At 36.6% G+C, this 12461-nt stretch overlaps 2 long non-coding RNA genes across 4 annotated transcripts; both read left to right on the top strand.

The window, feature by feature from the left end:
* The first annotated feature begins 680 nt into the window (after positions 1-680).
* On the top strand, positions 681-1750 carry LOC141716598 (uncharacterized). Its single transcript, XR_012573266.1, has 3 exons — positions 681-839; positions 1451-1591; positions 1696-1750. It is a non-coding gene; the product is annotated as an uncharacterized LOC141716598 (long non-coding RNA).
* On the top strand, positions 1750-4350 carry LOC141716597 (uncharacterized). Of its 3 annotated transcripts, XR_012573265.1 has the most exons (5): positions 1750-1877; positions 1979-2148; positions 2682-2808; positions 2903-3067; positions 3979-4350. It is a non-coding gene; the product is annotated as an uncharacterized LOC141716597 (long non-coding RNA). The 3 variants fall into 3 exon arrangements; XR_012573263.1 differs by having other exon boundaries at positions 1979-2808; XR_012573264.1 differs by having other exon boundaries at positions 1979-2808; positions 2903-3074.
* Positions 4351-12461: the final 8111 nt, after the last annotated feature.

Below are 12461 nucleotides of genomic sequence, written 5' to 3'. Positions count from 1 at the left end.
TGTATGGTTGTAAGACAACAAAATTTTATCTTTTGAAAATTGTGTGTTAAGGTGGAGGACAATAAATAATAAGGGTTGTGTGTTATGTTCTACTCCTAAATTTTTAGTAAGAACATACACAACGTTTTCAAGGGAACTTGTCTAAGTATACTTGTTACAACAGAATATATAGAAAATACTTGTTTGTTATGGTTGTAATACAACGGTGGTTATCGTTTGAATTGTGTGTTAAGGTAGAGGACAATATATATATCTGAATAAGGGTTGTGTGTTATGTTCTATTCTAAAACTCTTAGTGACCACATACACAACCTTTTTAACATTACTTGTCTAATAAATCTTCTTACAACAGAATTTATGGAAAGACGTTGTTTGTTCTGGTTGTAATACAACGGGGACTCATAGTTGGTCGTTGTCTTCGATGACTCACACAACTGTTTCTAATCGTTGTCTGATCCATGTAAGAGACGGCGGCTCAATAGACAACGGGTTTTCAGGGAATCAGATAACGGGTTAAAACACTTGTCTGAGCCAGTTTTCCTTGTAGTGTAACGTCTGTTTTGCCCGAAATCGAAAAAAGAAAAATAAAGAATAAAAACAAAATAAAGAATCCCAATTCACTACTTTGTACATATATTCACATTTCTCTCGTTTCTCATTTAGGGTTTTGAATTATTGAATTTCACTAGAAACAAGAAGCTTCAATTTATGAGAAAAAAATGGCAACAACTTTGAAGGAGGTAAATCTTCAAATCCAGCTCGAAGCTGCCGGAAAAAACCTGTTAGGCTTCTCGTCAGTTGCTAGTACTACACCTAGAGAGCTCCTCAGGTTTTTAGATGTATGATTATACACTTTTCCCGCAAAACACAAAGTTATTAAATTGGTTATAAAATGATTTTGTATGTGTTTCTGATGAATTAAACTGTTGAATTTGATTTTTTTTTAATATATTGGATTGTGCTTTGTTCATAAAAATCTGAGTATGCATTATAGATTTGGTCATTGCCAATTAATCTCTGTAAATGTTTAAGGATTTAGGTGACATGAATTGTGAATTAATTTTGTTATTTTATGTGTGAACTAGCTAGTCGTTCCAATTTGTATTTTATTTTTGTCACACACGGACACAGTGATCAAGGACTGATTTGGTATGTGCTTTTTATTCTTTTCAATCAATATTGAATTTGGGGTTTTTTGGTCTTGTTTCTCGTTTATACTTTGTTGATAGAGTTTTAAATATTATATGGATGTGGTCATTACTTTTTATCTCTATAATTCTTGAATGATTTTGATTTACAGAAATTGTGAGTTACTTGTGTTTCGATTTTTCATTGGTTAAAGTTTATGGTATTAATCAGTGATGTCATTTATTCCATTAAGTTGATGCATCACATGCATAACTTATGGTAGACGTAGTTACTGTTTCTAAGTGCTATTTGGAATCACTAGTTAGTCGCAAGGTGGTTCACTTGACGTAGTCTTGTTGGAGCCATTTGGTTATGCTTGGTGGATGCTCTTTGTCGACTGAAGAAAACTTGTTATCCTTTTTTACTCGATTGTGACCTGCATATACATTTTCGCTCTTAACAAGTAATCCTTCTATTAATTATCAGTTCTCTCTCTTTATCATTTTTTAATTTATGATCTCTATGTTTCACTTTTATAATTCAGTTCTATTTATTCATGTCTTCCAGCGAGTAGAAGGACTTTTATCTGAGGTTGGGCAGGTACCTTCCAGGTGGATGAAAGCATTAGTTTCTGATAAGTTGTTAAAGCATTCTGATTTTTATGTGAGAGTGGCAGTTGCATCTTGTATGAGTGAGCTTATAAGAATTACTGCCCCTGACACACCTTATAACGATACCTTCAAATGAAGGTTGCCTAAATGTAAAGAATTAGCTTCGCAATTCAGATAAAAAGTTGACGCCTTAACAAATCTTATACGATTGTTTGCTTTTCCATCTGAATGATGTGCAGGACGTTTTCAATCTGATAGTATTGGTACTTGGCCTGTTGTCTAGCGAAGATGCCCGCAGGTATGACAAAGGCCTTCGTATTCTTAGCAATATGATAAATGTGAGAGCAGCAGTGCTGATGGTGGACAATTTGATTTCCAAGATGTTCAGGGTGTTCCTGAATTCCATTAGGTAATCACAACTAGTGCTATAAGCAAGTATTCGTACAATATTAAGTTAAGAATTTAAAGCTTTGAAGTTTGCTGATGATCAAGCTTCAGTAATTGTAGAAGTTTAAGCTGACTATCAGTTAGCATAAACTTATTGCAAATGAACTTTTGCTGTTTTGCATATATTTGTAAATATATATAGTGAAATTCCCTTAGAGGAGACGCGTAACATCTGAATTATTTTTATGACATGTTTTAACTTTTTCTTATATATATTAATTTTTATGTTGTTAATATAGAGAAAAAGGAGACCCAGTTTAGATTTTGGTAATTATGTTTGGGTGATTAGTTGCCATAGTAGCAGCAGTATGTCCATAATCAGTTTATGTTTTGTTCCCATGTATCTCTAGGATCTCTTTATCTCATGCTAGCACTAATTTGAGAATATTTTCCACTGTACTATTGCTTGAATATGCTAAAGGGTGTTTGATACTATATGCAAAATAACTTTTCATCAGAAATTAAGAATTTAGCTTTGTTTTGCTTAATCACAAGGTACCCCCACTCCGTTGTTGTGTTTAGACAAATGGAGTCTATCATGACCCGTGCTTTAGAATAAAGTGAAGAGATTTCAAATGAGCTTCTCAGCATCCTCCTTACCAGCGTTAACGGAAAAATTGAGGTATCTGGTTTTATGTACTTCTTGTATTTGCAGTTGTTTGTAGCTTATTAATTTCATATACTGAATCAGTTTGTGTTATACACATTTTGTTTAGCATGTTTCATGCAGTCAGAGGTTATTGGGGGAGTTTGTTCTCATAAACTGCAGTGTCAAACTCCGCCACTATCTCCCAAAATTTGTTAGATCCGGGAACCTGAATGTTGACGATTATTCCTCAATAGTAGCTCACATATGCCAGTGCGCCCCTGAAAACAAACATGTGTGTGGTTTGTATCTATCCTTCTACCTTCACATTTCTATACAAGATTAAACTGTGTTTCTCTACTTGGAGCAATTAGTATGTAATGTAGATATTAAATTATCGTGGTCTTCGGTTTTTTGTTCTTGTTCCTTTTATTTCTATAAAGCGATGCAAGTTATGACCTTTTCAAGTACTACTGCGTAATTGTGTTTCCTTTTGCAAATTAACTGCCAGATGGTGAAATTTAATTGTGTATCCTCCCATAGCTCTCAACATGGGCGGTCTGAATCGGTAGATTAAGTTATTGCCCAGGAAGGCAAGCAAAAATCAAGAAAGACAGTTTAATTAAATTATAAAGTACTTTATTGTATTTGTTATGAAGTAGAAGAAGATTTTACTTGTGGCAACAAAAGAAAAACTGATGGAATTTAGGAAGCCAAATAACGATCAATAACCTTTTGATAAATTTGAAATTATAGGAAAATTTTAGGTCTAGGCGATATTTAGTTGGCGTGATTCGCAAACTAGGTCAAGTTATATTTTTCTTATAAGTATAGTTATCCGCATGATTAACAATATGTAATATAAATTTGAATGACAGATGCTGTAATTTATCACTTTTGTTAGTTGATACTATTTTCTCTTCTCCCATACCGCGGTTGAGAAATTCTCGGAGTTAGAACTTGAATGCTTGGAGCAGGTATTGGAAAAGCGATTATGAACATTATAAAATCTACTCTATGTTCTACTGAAGAACCTGGTTTATCTAACATTATAAATTCAATTATCTTTATATTCCAAATAATTTCACTCTCTTTTACCCACACCGAGGCTGCATTGGTGTAAATGCATTGGTAGAATCAAATATCTTCTTGGTTTTCTAGTTCGTCTTTTGCATTAATGTAACTTCGATTATCAATGATGTGCAGAATCGTGAAGGGGAAAGTGAAGGCCCTGATGTTGTTTGTTATGAACTGAAGGCTGAGTGAAGTGATTTACATTTTACTTGATGTTATGTTGGTTAGATCATGTCCAAGAGATCCTATCTTTGCTCTTATTTCGAAATCAGAGGGTGCACAAAAATGTTGTAAGAGGCTCTTAGGGGATCTTCGAATCACTAAGAGCATAAATGTTGTAAGAGGCTCTTAGGGATAGTGACCTGTAACCAAGATGATACTCTATCTATTGTACTTGATATGGAATGAGATTGTAAATGTTTTATATGCATTTACATGTGTGAAATATGATAGATCAATAGGGGCATGGACTATTGATTCTGTGCATTTTAGGGACCTTTTGGATCATGGGGTTTCAACCTGGTTAAAGAGAATGTGAATGAAATTTAATACGAAAATGAATTAGATTCTCATATCCGTTAACCGGGTTGAAATCCCACAATCGAAACGGAACCTTTAGCCTATTTATTCTTTCTAAAAATGGCAAGTTTTCTTATCTTAAAAGGTTCCTATGTGATCATGAATTTCATTTGGAACTTATATAGCGTCTTTGGTTCTGTACTAGTGCTATGTTGTTTAAGTATTATGAATGTAACAATTTACGTACCTATGTGTGATCTTGGTACTATCTGATTTCTTCTGTGTGTAGTATATCATTATGACCATATTTTGGTAATGGTTACAAAAGAAGAACATCTGTTCTATCTTCTGAGGTTAGTGGAATGTGGAAACTATTAAATTTGCTGTAATTGTTACGCAGCAAGTTCTGTTTTTAATCTTATGAACCCCCTGGTTGTCCAGGTAACTTCTCTGGAGACAGAATATTGACAGGCTTAAATGTACTTGGATGATCAACTATGTTTAATTTGTTTGCTAATCGATAGTAGCATGGATGTTTGATCGTGTGGATATTAGGGACCCTCTGGATCATGGGATTTCAACCTGATAAAAGGGAATGTGAATACGAAGATGAATCAGATTCTCATTGTTGTTAACCGGCTTGAAATACCACCATCAAAACGGCACCATTAGCCTTTTCATTCTTTATAAAAATGGTAAGTTTGTCTTGTCTAGAAAAAGGTTTCGTTTCTTACTTTGAAAGTACTCTATAAAAAATGCAATTTTACACTTATAGTTACTATCAATTTGGATTAGGTAACATAAATTTTATAGACAATCAAACAATACTTATAAGTAATTTTCAGCTTTTAAGGGGACCAAAGTTTCATTTTCTTGAACCTGGAGATGGAGTTTATTTGTGCTTCATTGTTTTGGATATCTTTTGAGGATTTATGCTGTTGAGCTCAACGAACAGAGCAGATTTCAGGCCTTTCTTCATATATAGTAAAAAATTGTTTTGGAGCATCCTCTGCGATATTCAAATCAAATGTAGAAATTAAGATATCTTTGAATATCGATTGCAATTTGATGACTGCAGTGGCTTGGTTCTGTGTTGGTGCCTTTTTGTGTGCATCAAAGACTAACAGGGTTTAAAAAAAAATTAATTGCCCCTTCGGGAAGATTATCTAGGGTTATGGTAAAGGTAGTAAAATACTAAACTATTAATGGAATAAACTAGATATGAATTGTTTTCCTCTATTGAACTTGGTCGCATTGAAATTTAAGGCAGGAAGTAATGTTGAAATTTTCTCCATCTAGCAGAAACTACGTCAACTTTCTTTTTAGCCAACTGAAAGTGGAACTGATGGAGTGTGGTTTGGATAGCATTCTTTGCTAGCCTATGTAACTGCGGTCGTGCCTCAGCTCTTTAGCTTACATATTTCCTGGCGAAAGCTTTTCCATACCATACTTAAGTATTATATTCTGATAAATTATTAAGATCCGGTAGATGATCTGAAAGTAGAAAACATATCTGTAAGTTCCACTTCTGGTATTTATAACCATCAATCTTGTCTACATGCCTTTCATCTGGATTTTCCGAAAGCTGGCCAGGCTTCATTGACTGCTCATAAATCAAAGCAAAGAAATCTTTAAAGATCCAGATATTTTGAAGCACGGAAAAGTAAAAGAAACTTAAAGCAACTTAACATTCAAATTTAATTGAAATTAACAATGGAGATTTAATAACCAGAACTTACATTACATAAGCAGGAGACCAATGGAATACTCAGGTTATAGACACTGCCCAGTGAAATTAGCATAGTGTTTTTAGTGTATTTGCATTTGTGCATCATGTTTCTTTATCCATTCCCCTCTTTTTAAAAGCAGTGATTCAAGTTCAATCATCTTTGAAATAACTATGTTTATGGTGATGTTCTGTACTATTTTTTTAGGGTTTTTCATTTTTGGTTTCAGCAATCCAAGTGATGGGGTTCTTTTCCCTGTCTTCAGTACATTGGGTGTTTTTGGTTGGTATAGTTTGCTCATTTGTCTTGGATTCCCAAGTCAACCTGTCATTGTGGTCGATCTTCTGGAACTTAGGAAATTTGCAGGAAACTGCACAAATGGCTCCATTATCAAAACATGGTCTAATGAATCAACTTGCTGTAATTGGGAATTTGGGGAGGGTCTGATCTGCGGGAAAGGTGATACTCTGTCAGATGGAAGAATAGTAATTTTGTTAAATGTATCTGGCAAAGGCGAGTTGCCTGCTGCCTTTTCCAAGTTGAACTAACTAGAGTTTCTTGATTAGAGCAATGCCGTTTTGACTTTTTCAATTTTGTAGTAATCTTTTTGCACTAAGCAATAATTTCTTCTCTGGTGGTTTCAATTATCAAGTCTGCATTTCCTCCAAAGAGATTCATTTTCTTGATCTTTCAACGAACCATTTTACTGGAGTGCTTGTAGGCTTCAAACTATGTGGCAGCTCTCTAGAGCAATTGAATATGAATTACAATTTTAACTCATTTCCAGGATCCCTTCCTGAATCATTGTACTTAACATCTTCTTTGGGCAATTTTCAGTCTCTGAAAACAATTTATCTGGCTTGGTGAGAGAAATGTAAGTTTTTTCCACCTCAAGACCTTAATTTTTAACAACAATTCATTTTCACGCCCCCCACCAGACAGGTCTGAAAATCTAACAGAGCTAAACAGTTGGTAGTACATTCAAATTTATTCTCTGGGTCCTTGTCTTCTACCATACCATTTAGTATAAACCTACAAAAGCTTGATCTTCGGAAAAATTCTCTGTGTAGTCACATTTATCTTGACTTCACTAAGTTGCCTGATCTTTTTGAACTTGACCTTTGCACTAAGCATTTTGAGGATGCACTACCTAACTTGCTATTTAGTTGCCAGAAACTCATATTTCTAAATATTGTAAATAATGAATTCAGTAGCTAGATCCCTCAGAATTATGTGAACCTTTCATATCCATCTATTCCTTCAATGGCAAAAAACTTTGGTGGTGAAGAAGAAGAACTACCAAATAACTATGTTACTCGGACTATTCATTTTTTCTTCGAGTAACCGTATCGTACACTCGGACTTGGACACTTATTTTGGCCCAAAACATGTACATTTTTTAAAATGTTGCAAGTCCGATACTTGAACACGTGTCCATCTCTGACACTTCGAGCCGAGTCCGAGTAACATAGCCAAATAATATAAGTGGTTTTAAAAACTTGAAGTTTTTTGCTCTGGAAATTGTGCTCTTACAGGGCAAGTACCAGCTTGGTTACTCAATTGCAACAAATTACAAATCCTTGATTTAATCTTGGAAGTATCTACCACTGGATTGGTCATACGGATAGCCCTGTTTGGACTTTCTGAACGATACTCTCACCGAGAAAATCAAGAGAGTTTGGCAGAGCTAAGGGCCTCATTTCTACAAACAACAACATATTATGTGATCAATTAATTTGCATCCCTCGGTATGTTAAGAGAGATTAGAGTGCACATTGTTGCAGTACAGGCAGGCTTCAAGTTTCCCACTATCCAAAATATTATCCAATAACAGGATAAATAAGAAACGGGTCCATATTGCCCGATACTGGGAAACTAGCTTCATGTCTTGGATTTGAGCAGGATAACATAACTGGTACAATTCCAGCATTCATTTCTGATGAGGAAAATTGGAAGCTTCATCCTTGACGTTCCTTCGTTGAAGCTCTTGTTTGGCCCAGTTTTGTAGTCCGTCCACAAAGTAGAACAAGAAATCTTCACCCAAGATGCTTGGAATTTGCAACATCAAGGTAGTGAACTCATTCACATAGTCCCTTATGTTGCCCCGATGTTTGAGCTCCCTTAGTTTCTTCCTCGCCATGTAAATCACGTTTTCGGGGTAGAACTGCCTCTTAAGCTCTCGTTTGAAGTCTCCCCACGTGCCTATGTGGCAAATTCCCTTCTCCATGTCGGCGTGCTTTCGACGCCACCACAATGTAGCATTATCACTAAGATATCGGACAGCCGTACGTACCTTTATAGCCTCGTCAACAATACCGACCGCCTCGAAGTAATTCACCACGTCCCAAAGGAAGTTCTCCACAGCCTAACCATCCCTTACGCCATTGAACTCCTTGAGTTTAGGTGCCTCCAACCTTGGCACCTCCATCTCCATGAAGCCGCCTCCATGCATGCCCGCTCAATCCTAGCCAATTGTGTTTTGAAGTCGTTGCATGCCCGGTGACCATTTTCTCCAAGTTGGTGACCTGCTCCTCTCGTGCCACCTCCTTCAATTGCAAGTCTTGGACCTCCTCTTTCACACGTCCAAGCTCCTCAAATACATGGTCCTCCAAGGTCTTGAAATGGCTCTCCATTTGCTCCATCCGCGCCTCCAACTTCTCCAAGCCCACGCTGAGCGCCATGAGAACTTCGTCAACCTTTTTCGCCATGCTCCGTGTCAAGATTACGCCCTCCGTAACCTTTAGCTCTGATACCAAGTTGTCATGGCTTTAGAGTTCGACCCCTTCTAAGTCCAACCGTTCCGGTGTCTAGTGCTTGTCGCCCTCCAAACGAACTACTAGACCAGCCTTCCCCAAGTGTCTCCCTAACACTTATATAGCGCATATAAGTGAAATATAGGAGTAGACACACACAACTTTACTAACAAAGACTCTTTCTTTATTAGTAACCTAATATTACAAAGTTGGATCCCCTTGATCCACACACTAGCCCCTCGCTAGTATTACAAAATTTAGCACTCACACTCATTAGACAAGCCCTCTTGCCTCCTACTTGAATGCTCTCACTTTGCTCTCAATTCCTCACAATCACTTATATTTTCCTCTATGCCTCTCCAAATGAGGGGTCTCTCCTATTTATAGGCTCTACAAACAACATGTTATATGATCAATTACTTGGAATCCCTTTGTATGTTAAGAGAAATTAGAGTGCACATTGTTGCAGTACAAGCATGCTTCAAGTTTCCATCCATCCAAAATATTGTCCAATAACAGGATTAATAAGAAACGGGTCCATATTGCCCGATACTGGGAAACTAGCTTCATGTCTTGGATTTGAGCAGGATAACATAACTGGTACAATTCCAACATTCATTTCTGATGAGGAAAATTGGAAGCTTCATCCTTGACGTTCCTTCGTTGAACTTGTGTAGTGAGGAGATTGACTTGAGAGACCAAAGCTGAATTGGATGATTGAAATTCAGTCACTTGGGTTTGAAAAAATTAAATCTGTGGATTTAAAGGAGAAGCTGCACTTGTAGATCCTCCAACATCAAAGCTTTCTTGAACCACTCTTCTAATTTCTTCAGCCATCAATGCAAAAGGTTTATATCTAGCCTTGTGAAGTTGATCCAATTTGACCTTTGTGTCATTATTCTGAGAAATTTGATTCTATAGAACAGTGTGCAAAGACTTCCTTAGTTGTTTGATGTTGGTTTCTACACTTATGTGTGAAAGAGTGGCCAGTCTGTCATAAAATTTATTGAGTTTTTGCTTGATTTCCAACTATTGTGGTTGGAGTTCATCTATTTTATTTCTCACCATTTCTTTTATCTTTTCTTGATGACCATCCAGTTTTTTCTCCATTGCTCTCCTAATATATTGGAATGCTTTAAGTTGTGCTTTATAAACACTTGTGATGGCATCGGACACCTCCTGAGAAGTAAGCACCCTAGCATTGCTACCCAAAATGGTGACATACTCCTCCCTAAACCTAGACAGGGCTTCCTCTATGTCTATTATGAAAGATTGTGATAACCATGCATCAACATTCCCATCCTGCTCAGCTTCATCCACAATTTTAACTTTTGCTCTTCAACATCTTCCTTATGAACCAGGAGAATAGCTTGATAATCTTGATTGGACATACCAGAGGTTAATAGGTGTTGAGAAACATTGGTGAGACCCTCCAGTTGGCCCACAATCATGTCAACAACTGTAGTTGGTTGAGCCTGGGTGTTTTGAAGCCATCTGGCCAGAAAGCTTGGAGGTGGTTATGTGAAGGTAGATGGAAGATCTGTGTTTTGAGTTATAGTATTTGGGGTGATGGGAACACCCGTGACTGAGGTCATAGTTGGACTCACAGTTTGAATTGTGGTTGTGATAGTTTGTTGTTCACCTTGAGAGTGAGCCTCCATTTGAATTGGAGGGGAGTTAACCAGGTTTCTGTCATGTACCATGACCTCAAACCCTTGTTCCTCTTGCAAAGAACTGACACCGGAATGTGCTTGATTTCTTGCCTCCCAGTTGATGGATCATTGGCAATTGAACATCTAGCATCAATTGTCAAAGCAATTTCAGGTAGGATTTTGAGGGGAGTTATCCCTTCTAGAGGGATCTCCAATTGAATTGGAGATGATTTGAGTAAATCCTTCTCAAGAGTACTACCATCAAACCTTAAAGCCTGTCAAGGGTCATTTCCACATGAAGGTACATTGGTTGCCTCAATATCTTCAGTATAAACTGATGAAACTCATATGTTTGTGATGGTGTCATCAAAGTCTACCTCGACATGTAGTCTCTCACCATCCAAGTGTGGGTTCTGAGTGGTGATCACAGTTTTAAGAACCATATCACTTAATTTTGGCAGGGCTTGAGAAGTAGATCCAAGTCCTTTATTAAATGAAAAAGAAATTTTAGATATGAGTAGTAATTTCAAAAGTGAGTGTTGGCAACTCCCCCTGAGTAGACGAGGGAGTTCAACTTCAGCTATGGAAGTTGACACAGACTGTAGTAGTACGAATACATGACAACCCACAGGGGCCTTCTACATCTAAAACCATTTCTTCACAACCCTTAGATGCTAGTAAGCCAACTGTTTCATCCTCTCAAAAGGGTGAAGTTAGCCAGCAGCTATATATTCAACTTCAGCTGTGAAAGTTGACACAGACTGTTGTTTCTTACTATACCAGGATACAAGTCTTTGACAAAAAAATTGACAGCTTGCACTAGTACTCTTTCTATCAACCCTGCATCCAGCAAAATCTGCATTTGTGTAACCAACAGTTTCAAAACCAGTTCCCTTAGGATATCATAATCTCAAGTTTGGAGTACCCTCCAAATATTTGAAAATCCTCTTAACAGCCATTAAATGGGATTCTTTAGGATTAGCTTGAAATCTTGCACACAGACATGTAGCCATGACGTCTGGTTTACTTGCAGTTAGATAAGTAGAGATCCAATCATTCCCTTATAACTCGTAAGGTCTACACTTTTTTCTTTCTTATTTTCATTCAACTTGGTAGCTGCAAACATAGGAGTTGATGGAGGTGAGCAATCCACCATTCCAAATTTCTTTAGAAGATCTTTGACATACTTAGTTTGACTGATGAAGATTCCATCACTTTTTTGGACGGTAATTTCTTGCTGAGCTTCGCAGCCCATCCTTACAATTTTCAGGTTTCGTCTAAGATTCAAGTTTGATAGTATTGGAGTTTGAGGACTTAGGATTGGAGTAGATTGAATTTTGGACTTCCGTTAGCTGCGCTTTTACAATATTCACCTTTGTAATAGAAATTTGGTTTAATAATTGGATTTTGTATTAGTTTCGATGTAGAGTTAATAGTCCGGAAAGTCGGGTTATTACAAGTGGATGAGCCATCCTTATGAACAACATCATCTTCTTCTTCCACAGAGTGTTGTTCCCTTTGTCAAAGACAGGTATCTTGATACTGCTAAGATTTTCTGCACTCATACTTTCAAAATCTAATCTGTTTGCTTTGAGATTTTGCTTAGATACCACTTATTAGGTATGAAATGCACACAGGGGGGGTGAATGTGTGCTTCTGAATTTTTACTTAAGAACTTTGTGATTTATTTTCAAGAAAATCAAGTTAAAATATTTTGACTTACTGGAACTCAACAGGCTAAGTAATTTGTAGTGATAATCAACTAACTATAAAAACAAAGAGAAGCAAATTATTAAAATTTACTTGATCTTTTATTAAAAAATCAAATACATTATGCTACAAATCTAAGTTCTCGATGTTGAAGAACTTAGCTACTTTTGAGAGAGTACATAAAAAACTAGTATGTTTGTTACAACTGAACAAAGGACCCGTGACATGCTTTATAGACTAACATGCATAGTTTA

This window comes from Apium graveolens, chromosome 4 (genome assembly GCF_009905375.1).
Source record: "Apium graveolens cultivar Ventura chromosome 4, ASM990537v1, whole genome shotgun sequence".
Taxonomy (NCBI): domain Eukaryota; kingdom Viridiplantae; phylum Streptophyta; class Magnoliopsida; order Apiales; family Apiaceae; genus Apium; species Apium graveolens.
The sequence above is the reverse complement of the archived record's forward strand: the minus strand, read 5'-3'. Positions and strand labels throughout refer to the sequence as shown.